The sequence below is a fragment of the Canis lupus genome, chromosome 26, assembly GCF_011100685.1.
Source record: "Canis lupus familiaris isolate Mischka breed German Shepherd chromosome 26, alternate assembly UU_Cfam_GSD_1.0, whole genome shotgun sequence".
Taxonomy (NCBI): domain Eukaryota; kingdom Metazoa; phylum Chordata; class Mammalia; order Carnivora; family Canidae; genus Canis; species Canis lupus.
In genome coordinates, this window is record NC_049247.1 from 1,401,351 (window position 1) to 1,416,115 (window position 14,765).

The 14,765-nt window shown below is 52.9% G+C and overlaps 1 non-coding gene across 1 annotated transcript; it reads left to right on the forward strand.

Moving 5' to 3' along the window:
• The first annotated feature begins 14,309 nt into the window (after positions 1–14,309).
• LOC119866281 lies at positions 14,310–14,414 on the forward strand. The gene has a single exon (XR_005379603.1). It is a non-coding gene; the product is annotated as a U6 spliceosomal RNA (small nuclear RNA).
• The last annotated feature ends 351 nt before the right edge of the window (positions 14,415–14,765 follow it).

Consider the following 14,765-nt stretch of genomic DNA (forward strand, 5'->3'; position numbering starts at 1 on the left):
GGACAGTCCTTGGGAGCAGAGGACACCTGCTGACCAGCTGCTGTGCCCTGGGAGGAGAAGTGGGCTCCACGGAGGAACCTCCCTGCAGCACGGGCTGGATGTCAGCCCTATCAGGATGCTGCTCGGGAATCGGAGCCCCCTACGCCACAGGTCAGAGCCCAGCTGCAGATCGCAAGTCCAGTCCCGGATCCCCAGGGCCTCAAGGTGGAAGGAGAAAACTGGATCTTGACAGGCTTTCTAAGTCCTAGATCCACCTTCTCCTGATTTTGTTCATTCTGCTCAGTTAGAGGAGTCAGGAAGTCTCCTTTGTAGGCCAGTTTGCATTGGGTTTTCTGTCTCTTGCACTTGGAGGAGCCTAGAAGGATTTATTCCAAAGTTATCCAGGCGCTACGTCCATGTCGCCCTGTGTTTTCCCCACAGCACCCTGCCTGGGCCAGCTCCCAGTCCAGAGGAGAGCAGGGTGGGGCGAGCAGTCCTAGGATCTGCGACTTCAGCAGCACTGCCGGGTTGACCCCGTGTCCTCACAGGGAGCTGCCCAGCACTCGGCAGCCTGAGCTGAGCTCAGCTTGGGATCTGTGAGGACCTCAAACCATCTTTCTTCATACACAAAAGGTAGAGAGGCAGGCCGGGCGGGTTCCCACTGAAACGGGCTGGGAATAAATCATGTTTCTTCCTCTGCAGCAGAAGCATCCTACCTATGCAAGGAGCTCAGGCCAGAGGGAATGGAGCCGACAACACTGCTGCCCCTGCACAGAGGTGGGGGTGTGGTGGGAGACTGGGTCACAGGCTGACCAGCGGTGGAGAATTTTCCACAGCAAACTCACTCACTCTGCCAGAGGAACTGCCCGGAAGATTGGCCTAGGCTCTTCAAGCCTAGCTGACACACACTCCAGACTCCAGACTCCATCAGAGCAACCAATATTCCCTTCAGGACAGAGTTGTACACTTCCCCCAAGAATCAGGGCCACCTGTTCAGCTTTCACCCCGAAACCCAATTGATCTGCCTCTCGCTTTCCAGCTCCCCATAGTGCTTCTCCAGCAGGACACAGGGACCCAGTACTGCAGCTTTAGCAGGAGCAGAGCCAGGCTGAGCCTGTGTTCAAAGGGGTGGGTTTACCCAATGTGCTAAGAGGGGACTGGTGCCCACGCCTGAGACTGTCTCACGTCTACACATCTAGACTGGTTAGCGATGAGTGGGATCACGGAATGAGGTGCCAGTGTCACGACACTCCCAAGAAGCTGTCCTTCTGAGGTCCTAGCGTGGGTGACAATTCTGTAGGAGGCGCTTGTGGTTTCCAATTGACATGGAAGCCCATGACACTTATGCCCCTTTCCTCTTTTCTGTAAAATAGTAACTGAATAACCACAAAGAGCTCAGCGCCCTGCTGGAAAGAGAGGCTCTATGATGCTCACCCAACCTTCTCCTAGGTCTGCGACTGCAGAAAAAGGAAAAGATGCTTTTCTCACCTAAGTACTCGGTAGAAGGTGATAAACCCAGGCAGGCATTATCCATCAGAGTAGTCTTCCCCTGTGGCATCTGCATTAGATTTTATTATCCACCCACCAGTCATTCCATACATGTTCTTGAGCACTTACTGTATACCAGGCTCTGGGCTAGGTACAGTCTTTTTTTTTTTTTTTTTTAAGATTTTCTTCATTCATGAGAGAGAGAGACAGAGAGAGAGAAAGAGGCAGAGACACAGGGAGAAGGAGAAGCAGGCCCCATGCAGGGAGCCCGATGTGGGACTTGATCCCAGGACTCCAGGATCATGCCCTGGGCCGAAGGCAGGCACTAAAACGCTGAGCCACCCAGGGATCCCCAGTTAGCTACAGTCCTTGATCAGACTGTGTGGTCCAGGAGAGTGTCATGGAAATAGACTGAACAGTCAGAACTCCCAGTTTTTGGCCACAGAAACACAATTCCAAATGCCAGAGGTCAAGGGGTGGGTGTTGGTCAAGGATCAAGAAGGCTTCTGAGCTGGTTGTTCTGTGTGTGCCCCTCCTCTGCTGCTCTTCATTCTTCCCCACCCTGGTGTGCCCAGGGAGGCCGGTCCCCACCATGCCTGAAAGCAGTCTGTCAGCTCCTGGTGGGCTTCAGCCAGTTGGGGGAGTTGGCAGGAGACTGGAGGGCAGGAGGAGAGGGGGGTTGGGGCATTTCTGCTTCCGTCCTCCTGGCCTGTGGCTCTGGCAGAGGCCACAGTTCTCCTGCCCACAGGCCACTCCCCCAGGCTACAGCTCTCCCTGGCTCCGAGAAAACTTGCTTCCTCCCTTGTTATTCAGACAAGCCCAGGGCAAAGACTCCCCGTTCTTGCGAGGCCCAGAGATGCTCTTCCTGTGGGTTCCCTTCACTTGCCTGCACCTCTGAGGATCATTTAGACTCTTCAGTCCTCCAGGTAGGGTGTGTCATCTGGTCCCACCTGGAGCCTACCTGAGTCAGGTGAGCCAGCACGCTGCAGGAAGCAGACAGGCATGAGCTTCTGGAGCAGCAGACACCAGACAACTGAACACCACTGTGTCCCCTTCACTCCCTGCTCTAACTTTATTCCCTCCCATGGTTGACCAGCATCTCCAGGAGGCAGGAAACATGGGAGTCTATGGACCCTAAGCCTCATGTCATGGAGCCGTGACCACTGGAGAAACGTAGACTGTGTCTGTTCCACCTGGAAAATCTCAGGGAAGGACTCTGATTGGCTTGGCTTCTGTCCGGTGCCCATTATGGATAAACGAATGGTGGCCATGAAGGTTGGCTCATGTGTCCACGGTGAGATGTTCATAGGATGTGGCAGGGGCACGACTAGGATACAGTCACGTTTGTATCCTCAGTGCCTGGTACAGTGAGCGCCCATCAAATGCTTACTGCTTGATTGCACGAGTCCGTGAGTGACGGGGAGAAGCACCTACTGCCGAGAGCAGGCTGCTCACCCAGCTGGGCAGAGGCTCCCCTGATGGGGTGATGCCTGGACGGGATCTTACAGATGAGTAGTGGTTATCCGTGCAGAACAGTGGAGTGAGAAAAGGAGATGGAACAGAATCCTGAGAAAAGGAACAGAAGTGTGAACCCAGAGGAAAATGGAGGTAGTTTTGTTTTGCTGCAGAACGGACGGATTTTGTGGCAAAGAGAAAAAAAAAAAAGATCACAAGGACGTAGAAGCTGCATGTAAAATGCACCGGAGAGCAAGAACTTTCTCCTTTGAAGAGAAAAAAGGGAGAAACGGAAGGATCACCATGCCCTCTGTCAAGGCCAATGTCTGGGTAATGGATCCCAGAGGGGCAGTGGGGCTCTGGCCTCATTTCCAAGGGGAAGATAAATGGGACCAGGTCAGGGCAGCACCTCCAGGGTGCTGAGGTTAAAAGCTGGAACTCCAGACCTTGCCTACCTGGGCATCAGTCCAGGCTCTGACACTTATTATAGGAGTGAGGCCTTGGGGTGGTCCTTGGGGCACAGAGAAGCAGACAGTGGCCACGGGATGCCATGAGGCTGAGTGTGCCCCACTCCAGCATCAACGGATTCCACAGATGGGGCTTTGAGGTCAGGTAGTTCTGCTTCCCCAGGTCCCCCAGCCACGCTGGAGCCTCTCCCTGGGAAGGGGAGCTTCCTTCCATGAGACTCGGATGCCTCAATGCAAGGTCCCTGAGGGTCTGGCCTGGACAAGGGTCAGGGAGTGACCCGCAGGCCATACAGAGCCCTGAAGCTCCTTCAACTGGACACATGGCAGCTGTGCCATGCTGGGCGGGAGTAGTGGCCACAGGAAGCAGGAGGGAAGCTGACCCAGGAGAGAAGGCTGTTCACGCGGCCAAGAGCAAGGGTGTGACCCTTCCTGAATATGCTCCTGGGAGCACCTGCATTCCCGGCCCAGGTCCAGGTCTGTGCGCCTCCTCACAGAGATGGTACGGCAAGCCCCAGCACTCCTTGTGCAGAGACAAAGAGCTCTCTCATCACACCATTCCTGTCCAACACTGGCTCGGTGCCCGGGAACCCTCGGTCTGAAGGGGAGTCTGGTGGGAAAGTATGTGCTGTGCGAGGACGCTCCGGAGCAAGTGCGTTCTATGGTAACTCGATGACGTACCACCCGGCCAGAGGCAATGTGCCCCTACGTCCGCTCAGCCAGAGCCTCTGTGCTCTCTGTCAGGAATGGCTGCGGAACCACCGGGTCACCGTGTGACTCGCTCTTGGAGCTGGCATGTCTGTGCCGGCAGCAGCTGACGCAGAACGCGCCCGTGGGCTACAGAGCCTCGGAGAGATGCCTGCTTAGAGCCTTCTCATGCTCTCCTTACCGCAGACAGATGGAGGAACCACCACTGGAGCGGATCTGCCCCCATGAGTGGTCCCTGAGATCCTCCCTGGAGGTCAGACCCCCGGGTGACTCACCTGGCCTGGTGTGAGGTGCCTCCATCCTGCGCCCCAACAGCTATGGGCTCCGTGTTCCCTGGGGATCACTGAGTGCTCCGCAGAGTTAATGCAGGACTCACCTGCCGCTGCCGCTTCTCCGGTATCATCTCACCTTCCTGGAGCAAAGGTCAGACTTCCCTGGCTCTACGGCTCCAATGTCACTTCTCTGTTTAAACGGGAGAGTGATGTACTAGGCAGGCAGCATTCCTGAAATGTGTAGTTAGAAACAGACCTGGGTGTGTAGTTTCCAGATCATCATTCCAGGTTTGGGCCTAGATGTCTGCATGTCTGAGCCCTTTCAGGGGCTTCCACTCCAGAAATAGACTCAGGTGTCTGGCTACACAAATACTGATACTCATTTGGAAGATGAAGTGTATGCCTGAGTGCTGGAAACACATTATTGCATGTCTGGGCTACTTCTCTGAGACAATTCCATCTTTATCTGACATTCAGGTGGACAAACATTTCTAGAAGTGAAAGGCAAGAGACAAGCTATTGTGCAGGAAAATTGCTCATAAAGAGAGAGAGAAGCTTGGTTCTCCCCTATAGTCAGCACCGACTCCTGTGTGTGCCAATATGAAAAATGCTCATTTACAAATGTCTCAGCAAGACAGGCTATGAATCCCAATCCTCCTTCAGATAACAATTCTCCTGCACACAGTCTGTGTCTGGTGTGCACAGTGAGAAGGGCTGTCTGGCTGGTTGGATCCCCATGGCTGGGTGGACACGGCATCCTGTTTGTGCCACGGTGAGATTCACCAGGCAGTACCAGAATCCATGGAAGGTAAGGGCTGTCCGAGGGAATGGTGTGTTGGGTTTACATTGCAGAGGGAGCACATTCGACATATGGATCCCAGGAAATGCATTAACTGGCTGTCATAGTGACAAATAATAAAATCAATGATGTTCAAGAGAATAAAGAAGTACAAGAGCTTCTTTAATATGTCATCAGGCATTCCATGGGCTCTTCTGCCTGCAGTGCCACAAAAGTTTTAAAAAGCAATTTCCATCTCCCTTCTAGTTGGAGCTGTTGCCTCTTGGTTTTCAAATTTAGATTTGTATCCTCCAATGATTTCTGGATCTCATGGACCCAAAATCACAACTTGTTTGAAACCACCTGTGTGATTTCTCTTCCTAACATTATTGATGATCACGTGTACCCAGCTGAAATCACTGTCTCAAGTTCTGCCTCCTTATCTGAATTATTATTACAAATGGAAAGGGCCCTCAAGGTTCGGATACATCCCTTGGTCCATCCTTTGTGCTGTAGCAATAGAGCACTGCGGGTTTAGCTGAACTCTTTTCGTCCAGAATAAAGACTACAATTCTCAGATTCCCTTGCAGCAAGTTTCTATCACATGACACAGTTTCAACCAATGGGCTGAGAGAGGAAATGATGCCGCTGCTTCCGGTCATGTCCTGACGGAAGTGGATGAGTGTGCGCCATCTTGGCTCACGAGGAGGACGAAGGTCGCCCCGGTGCAGTTGGAGGCGCAGCGTGGGGCCACACACGCACCGTCGCTGATGCCGGGACTGTGGTAGCAGCACAGCCCTCCCTGTGGTCACCTGGCTCTTGTTCGGGGCCCCTGCTGGGGCAGCAAAATCTGTCTCCTGAGGACTCCGCCTGCTCGCGGGTCAGCCCAGACCCCTGCCTCCTGCGGAAGCGGGTCGTGTGGCGCAGTTGAGGAGGGACGGGGCTGTAGGAGGCAGGCCCCTGGCGCGTGGTCCGGCGACCGCATCCTTCCTCATCCCCTTGGGCCGTCCCTCCGGAGTACGCGCCTCCCAGCCCCACGCTGACGGGCCGCGCCCCCTGCGTGTGCACAGCGGACGCCTGTGGCTGCCCCAGTGAATGTGGAGCGAGCCGGCGCCCGGCGCCTGTCGGCCAAGTGTCCGGCCCTTCCAGGTACTTCCGGGCTTCCCGTGGCCGCCCCGCCAGTGTAGGACGCGGAAGGACCGACGAGCTCGGAGGCCCGCTAGCCTTGGGCAGTGCGTGGGGACACTGGCTGCGGGGTCCCGACCAGCCTGGACCCGTCACCGTCTCCTGCTGGCCTCGAGTGGGGACCTGAGGAGGGTGGGAGGCACCCTCCGGGGAGTAGAGACAACTCGGGCATCTCCTCCCGCTACGCCCCTTTACCGCCCCCAGCCCCCTGTGCTGCCCTCCTGGGGAGCAAAGGAAGGAGGCCCCTGCCCGCCGTCCAGGCTCCCGGCCGACAGGTTACAGAGCATTTCGGACAGACCCCGTCCTTGGATGGGTGGGAAGCCCAGAAATACGTGTTTCCCTTCTGCCTCCCAGTGTCCACAGCAGTCACGTGGTTCTGTGCCCAGAAGGCCAGGAGAGATCGTGTGGCCAAGGAGTCGGGAAACACGTACTGCAATGGCTGGTTCGGGATTAAAAAGTGCAGGATAAGTCTGAATCTACAAACTGAAGTGAGCAAGAAAAGAACATTTAAATTGTTTTTCCATAAGCTCATTGGTGGAGAAGTCACCTCAGCTAATTAAGGCCCCACATTCACACTTTTCCATGGTGTTCTAAATTTTGCAAAAGTGACGGGCAATTTTTAAATATCTGCCTCAAACCCTTTATATGTATTGCTGTGTCTGTCCAATTTCCAGGCATATAATGCGCTGACTCAAAAAACAGAAGCCCCTCCCAGCCCCTTGCATCCAGCGTGTGCTCAGGATCTCATCTGGCCAGCCCTGATCTTCAGTCCTCCGAGCCATTCTGTGCACATCCAGGACCCATGACAGGAGTCCACCTTCTGCTGGTCAGCAAAGTCACCATGCAAAGTCACCTGCAGACTGCTTCGTGGGGGGCCACCTGATGCTGTGACACAGTGGGCAAGGAGCACCTGGCCTCACTGTGACACCCCACTCCTGTGTCGGGAGTCCGAGGTCTCCCATCCCCAAACGGGAAGGTCATCCCTGGGTTGGGGAAGCAAAACCTGAAAGAAAGAGGAGACACAGGGGAGGGTCTTGAGAGGCCATCCCCCAACGTTGCCTCTGAAATGGAGAACTGCAGACACCCCTGATGAGTAGGAGGTCTGAACACAGAGAGGACTTGGGTTCGCTTCCTACCTGGAATCCCAGAAGCAGCGACCTCGTGGGGACCCCACACAGCCAGAGTGAGGGCAGGGAGAGAAGAGCTGGCAGGTATAGAGGACCGAGGAGAGAGCCCTTGGGTTTTCACATCTTCACAAGGTCGGGGGCAGTGTGGTGCACCCCAGGTCTCACAGTGGACCCCCACGATACAAGATGGGGAGAGGCACCAGGAAAACATGCTGAGTCGGGATGCAACACAAGACAGGCACACTGACCCTTAGGACCAGACCCAGAAGGGTGATGGGCAGCACGGTCCGCAGATGTCAGCACAGGAGGTGAGGGCTGAGGGAGGGTCCCACTGTGGCCCCATGTGAACCAGCCACCTAGAGGCACCTGAGAGGGGAGGGTGAGAGTCCTGAATTGTCTAGAAAGGCAGCTTACAACCCCGAGTTGATGCTATTCACCTGGAATTGAATCTACTTTTTTCTGCCATTAGGCGGAGTGAGGACTCTAGAGAGAAACTACAGTTATAAAAGAATCACATTATTTTACACACCTGAGTTGATGGCTTGGCAATCTGTGCCTCTACACTTAATAAGCATGCTTTGGGGAAAAAAGTTTCAATTTAACAAATGTCAAATTTGCTTTAAGGCCCAAGAGGGAAAAAAAATCATTTTTTTTTCTTAACCAGGAAGTGGGGATTGCCTGGGACTGAGGAGGCTGGTCTGGGTCTGACACCATCTGGCACCTGGAGGGTGGGTTTGCATGTGTCCTCTGTGACGTTCACACTGACTGAGTTTGTGCCCAGAATGGAGCATCTGTGCCTGAGCACTGATGATATGGGCCTTCTGACTGTGATAAACGACGCCGCATCTCTGAACTCAAGTATGCCTGTTTACCGAGAGGAGGAAATAATGTGAAGGCTGAGAGAAGACACAGGTGTGGCCAAGCCTGCTAGTCGCCATCGGTAAACATTCTTCAAATCCTGCATGGTCAGAAGATATTTATCTGGATACGCTGCTGTACAGAATGCAAACTACGTTTTCCAGTGTCCTCTTCAGCTGTGCATGGCCCATAGGATTAATTTCTGTCCAACAGGATGTGAGAAAAAGTAACATACCCTTAAAGAGAAAGGTCCTGTTTGGACCCCACTTAGGCTGTAGAATGCTAACAAAGGAAGACATTCCTACGCTAGCAACAAGAAAAAGCCAGGTGATCTACAAAAATCCTAACTTTGCTGGAACCCACTAGAGAGTTAATGGTACAGGAGAACCAACTAACCTCAAATCTAAGGAAGAAAGGTGCCTCCAAGGAGAGATGGGGATGGAGCATTGGCTCATCTGCATCAGTGACAGCAACACAAGGCTTCCAAGAAAGCAAGTAAGAACATTTCTTCTCAACTGTTTCAGGGATTCCTAAAGGCTCAATACAGGCTGGGCAGTGAGTTATAGAATCTTAGAAGCCACAAACGTGTGGTGAGTGTGTAAGCACGTGTGGATGCTCCACGCATCTTGCTGCATACTCAAGAGAAAGGATAGAGGCAGGCCAGGGCACTGGAAAAAGCTGCCCTCTCTCGTGCTGGCCTGGGAGAGGGGCACACCGTAGGAAAAAAACGAAGCCCGTTCCGGGTCCTCCCCCCTCTCCCCCCTGTTCACCAATGTAGCAAAAACCTCAAACAGTTGAGAGAGATCAGCAAACCCTGCCCCCTCCATGGCATAGGTGGAGACCCATTATGGCCAGAGGAAGGGCTCCGAGAAACACCCTGCTGGAGGATGGCTGTAAAAACGTCCTGGGTCCAGGTCATAAGATACCTTCTGCTGGTGGAGGGCAGAAAACTCCCACATGAGACATACCAAAAGGACAAGTGTGGATGGCATGGGGGGTTAGGATTGCTGCAAAAGCCTCCCTCTAGACTTAGTGACATGGAGTCTGCTGAATCCTGACAATTAACGAGGACACCAGGGAAGCCCCTTTCCCCCATCATGAGGTTTGCAGGCACTGAGGTCAAATCCCAGCAGAGAGCCCCTGGGAGAGGGGCCATGGTGTACAGAGAGACCCTCTCTGAGGCACAGGCAGAATGCAGGTGGCATGAGGACAGTGAGAAAAATCCTCCAGTACCTTAATCCCCACCAGAGGTACAAGGTAACACTAGAAGAATGAAGGCTGAGGTACAGTGATAGTAACTATAAAACAGCAACATCCAAGTCCAGCTCAACCCTTGCTAGACTCACTCACCTCACCCCAAAACAAGCTGTGTAAAATAAGACGCACGTACATACCTAGGTATAAATCCTATCATCTCAGTTTCTGTTGTCCATTCCTGTGTCCAACATTCAACTAAGAAGTACAAGACACAAGAAAAGACAAGGGGGAAGTCCACTATCCAGAGACGAAGCTATCAATACAACCAGACTCAGATAGGACATAGATATTGGAAATATGTCAGTGAATTTAAAACAACTCTGATTAATACATTAAAACCTCTAACAGAAAATATGGAAAATACATAGAAATTTCAAAAGAGAGTTGTAAATTATAATGCTCATGTAAGAGAAAATCAATCATAGTAACAGACGTGCAGAATGCTTGACTCCTCTGTAAACATGACACACAGCCAAGAACAGTCATTATAAATAGGCCAACAGCCATGACACTGAAAAACGGAAAAGAAGGAACTAAAAACTGTCTCTGGCCCAGGCCTCTGAACCTAAGGTAAATGTTTACTGCTACTTTCTTTGTATTCTCCTACAGAAAATTAAAGGTTTACTTTTTTTATTTTTAGTTATGAGTTGAACACACAGAGAAAAAGAACCCAGACTTCAGACTCATCCCATCTTTCATACACATACTGGCTCTAGCATTTCCCAACCGTGGGCCTTGGACAAGTGATTTCAAACTTCTGAGCCTCATTCCCTTCATCTGCACAACAGATATAGTACATTTATCAGTGGGATATTGTGAGGATTAAGTGATAGATTACAGTGTTTGACACATAGTAGGTGCCAGAGATATGGTGACTGTCTCCCTTTATTTCTGTTCTAAACGTCAGTCATTTCAGATCTTCACAAATAATCAGGAACTACTATAGAAATCTTAGGAAGGCACAACGTCTCCTGAGGCAACAAAGAAATCTGTGAAAGGAGGTACCTACGTGGGTCAGTCGGTGAAGCGTCTGCCTTCAGCTCAGGTCATAACCTTAGGATCCTGGGATCGAGCCCCATGTCAGGCTCCCTTCTCAGTGGAGATCTGCTTCTCCCATTCCCTCTGCCTCTGAACCCACTTAAGTTCTCTCTCTCTCTCTTTTTCCCTGAAATAAAACTTAAAAAAAAAGAAATCTGTAAAGCAAAAATGTTAGACAATGGTAGGGGTTCCAGGGGGGCTCAGTCAGTTAGGTGTCTGACCCCTGATTTAGGCTCAGGTCCTGGTCTCTGGGTCAGAATGAGCCCTGAGTGGAGCTCTGCGCTGAGCATAGCTCTGTGCTGAGCATAGAGCCTGCTTGGGACTTACTGTCTCCCTCTCCCTCTCCCCTGCCCCTCCCCATTCTCCTGCTCTTGAAGAAGAAGGAAGAAGGAAGGAAGGAAGGAAGGAAGGAAGGAAGGAAGGAAGGAAGGAAGGAAGGAAGGAAGAAGAAGGAGGGGGAGGGGAAGGAGGGGGAGGAGGGGGGAGGGGAGGAGGGAGGAGGAGGAAGGAGAAGAAGAAGAAAAGAAAGAAAGAAAAAGAAAGGGGAAGGAAGGGAGGGAGAAGGGAGGGAGGGAGGGAGGAAAGAGGAAGGAAGGAAGGAAGGAAGGAAGGAAGGAAGGAAGGAAGGAAGGAGAAAACTTTCAATCCTCGTAATAGTGACAAGCTAATGCCCAGGCTCAATGCTAACTGCATACATACCCCCTCCTCCTGTCTCCTCTGTGTGACGGCCCTGTCTTAACTCCAACTCCAGACCAGGACACTGGAGCTAAGAGGTGCAGGGACGTTCTCAAGCCCTACTGCAGGGGCGAGGGCAGCATGGGCTCCCCCCAGCTGTATGAGTCTAGGTCGACAGCTGTCCACACTACGACCAGGGTATCTGAGAGCAGAGCCCAGGAAGCTTGATCGGGTGCACACGAAGCCCATGGTGGGGTGGAAACCTGTGAGGACTTTTAGGCCCCACGATGGGCTGAAATAGAGGAGAACAGAGAAAAAAAAAAGTCCTCTTATTTTGACAGCGATAGAGAACACGGGAGTGGTGGTACCAATCTCCTTTAAGAGAAAGAGTTCCTGTATAAAACAGAGGAGGAAAGGATTAAAAAGCAAATGTAAGGAGAGGCTGCACTTTGTCATTTCTCAAGAAACAGGCTTTGTGACACTGACACTCTAGGATTGGGCACACCCACCGTGTTGAATGCCCCTCACAGCGTGAGCCTCAAAACCTCACCATTTATACTCAGTGATGACACTGCGGCTGAGTCTGTGTACGACAGGCTGGGGACTATCAGCCCCGAGGAAGCCTGCTCCCAACTAGGGAGGTAGAGCCGAAACGCTTTCCCTTCTTAGCGACTCCCTTTAGGGTCTCTGACCTGTGTGCTGCACTTGACATTCTGGGCAGGAATCACTTGCTGAGGAAAGTGGCCTCCCGCCCAGCGGGCGGTCCCTAAGGACACATCACGGTCCCGTGTCCTCACAGCGTGCCAAGTGCTCCGAGCCGGGTTGGGCTTCGGGAGTGAGCGTGTGCTTCTGACGGGCAGCGTCAGTGCACCAGGCATGACAGTCAGACCTGCCAGAGGACTGCCTCCGCAGCTGGCGGCCCGCTGCTCGTCCAGCGTGGGGTCAAACATCTACAGCACTTGAATAACCGATGGACAGAGCGTCTCGTTCTTCATGAGTGCTGAGGGCATAGCACAGAATATCAGCGGGAGAGTGAGCCCTGCGTGGACTCACCAATTGCATGGATGGAGAGTCCCGGACCCTGTGGCAGGGGATGCTGTGCCTGGGTTCCCTCGGATGCCTCAGGGCACCTCCGCCCCTACCCCAGGTGCTCCTTGCAGCATCTCACATCGAGCCATACCTGTCCAGGTACAGACTATGTGGGAGCCCACAGGGGGTCATCTCAGCCAGTCCTGGGGGCCCTCCTGAGGGTTCCCAACAAGGAGCCCAGAGAGGCAGGGGTTGGGGGGTGGGGAGGAGCAGAGTGAGGCTGAGCAGGGGGGATGGAGAGAGCTCCCAGGTGAGGCCACCAAAACAATCTCCACCACTGGGCTGCTATGCCCTGGTCCACTCGGGCTGTTTACATTGGTCTCTCCAGAGAGGAGCCGGGAGCCCCTGTGGAGGTGTGAAAGTCTGCATCTGGGAGGAGGGGGCTGAACTCTGTGAATGTTCTCATATTTGTCATCTTTCCAGGGACATTTGTGAGGCCTCACAGGCTCCTTAGACGCAGAGGTTGCTCAGGAACACCACGGAGAACACTGGCCCAGGGAAGAAAGCAGCCCTTTGGGCAGGTGACCAGTAGCCCTGAGCAGGGAGGAGATTCAGGAGCTCACCTGTCTCTTCACTTACACTGAGAGAGAATAGCCAAAATGGGACATCACAAGCAGCATGTTTGGATTTGAGGAATTATATAGACTCAGCTTTATCTGTCTGAGAGCCCAGCACAGACACGCGGTTGTACATCGTTGCCCAGAATGCTCTGACTTAGGAAGCCTTTTCTGCCCAAAATACCTGTTCCTCCCACTTTCCAGAAAAACATGAAGGTCTGGTGGTAAATGGTCGGGTCAAGGAGAAACCTACCCCGGAGTTGTTATGGGAGCTAATGCAGGGAAGAGATGCTTTGGTTTGGGAAATGGAGGAAATGCAGGACACACGGTCCAGCAGCAGCCGTGTAGCCAAAGTGGACGCACCGCTTCTGTGTGACTGAGGGCGGACCTACCCAGGGCCCTGAGGAGGAATCACCTGCCCCTTGGTGTCCCTCAACACAGCTCCTTAGAAAGCAGCCCTGACTCTGGTCCCATGTGGCCAGGGTGTGGCCTGCGCTGTTCCATATGTGACCCGGAGGTACCCTCACACGGGGAGAGCCCTTTGTTAAATCACAGATGAATCAAGATGCCAATGTGCCCGCGGGCATCCTGGGGATACAGAGGAATCAAAGATGAAACCATCTGATCTGGTGGGAAAATTAATTTCGACGTATCATCGAGCACTGTTAGGAGGACTTGCTGGGGCTGAATAGGATTTAGAAGGTGGCTGCCAGGAGGGCCAGCAAGACCCGCCTGCAGAAGGGGGCGGGCATGGGGCCAGGAGGAGCAGATGGCCTTAACTGGGAGCCCCGCACCACTGGTTAAACCATGACCTGAGCAGAAATCAAGAGTTAGACACTCCACAGAGTGCCCACCCAGAGGCGCCCCATCAGACACTTTTAAAGGTAATTCTCCTGCGAGGAAATAATTCATCCAAAGGGAATTAATTTATTCACAGGGGAAGTATAAATTATCTGGGGAAATTCACTCGGAGATTACTTTCGTCCGGGGATGAAAACGTGAGGCAGACTGGTGCACAGACAAGACCAGTGGAAAGTCACCTCGGGTGTAGACGACGGTTGTCCGGTCTGCCCACTATGGGGATCACCATCATGGGACCGTGGTGCCAGTGGGAGATACCGCACATGCATCTCACCAAGATGGGGATGTGCGGGGGCCACTTTCACCAAGACGTGTGCCCAAGGAGGAAGGTGCCAGCAGGCCAAGCCAATTGTTAAAGCTTCCCGTTTGCTTAGCTGCATAAGCAATGCATATTGATGGCACAGGAGAGGAGCCTGAGAGACGCAGGGGGTCAAAGAAGACATGGAACCACCCTCAGTCCCACCATCAGAACCCAATCACCGTTACCAGGTCACACCACATCTTTCCCTTATTTCTACGAGGTCTTAGATAAAAGCTCAGCTAGCGACCTGGAACCGTACAGAGGATTAGCACGGCCCTTGCTCAAGGATGACACGCACATTCCCAAGGCGCTCCCCAGTTCTCGGTCACGGAGGCAGAGCGCACAGCACAGGGACTACAGTCAGTTAAGAGTCTAAGAACGTTGTCTGGTGACGGGGCAATGACACCCACCTGTGCTAGTAATGCACAGAACTGCTGAATCTGTTGTACACTTCACAGTAACACACGTGTGCTAATTATGCTTCACGAGAAAGAGAGCACACACACGGTGCACGAATATATACAACCCTCGTTACACCTGAGTGGGACCATCCTGGAAATGACACCTCACCTCCTGCCCGCTGAGATCACTGTGTAGAGATACCACGGATCTGCAGGACCACCTGGTTTCTGCAGAATGTGCCATCGAACTCTGTCCCAAAATGCACTGGACG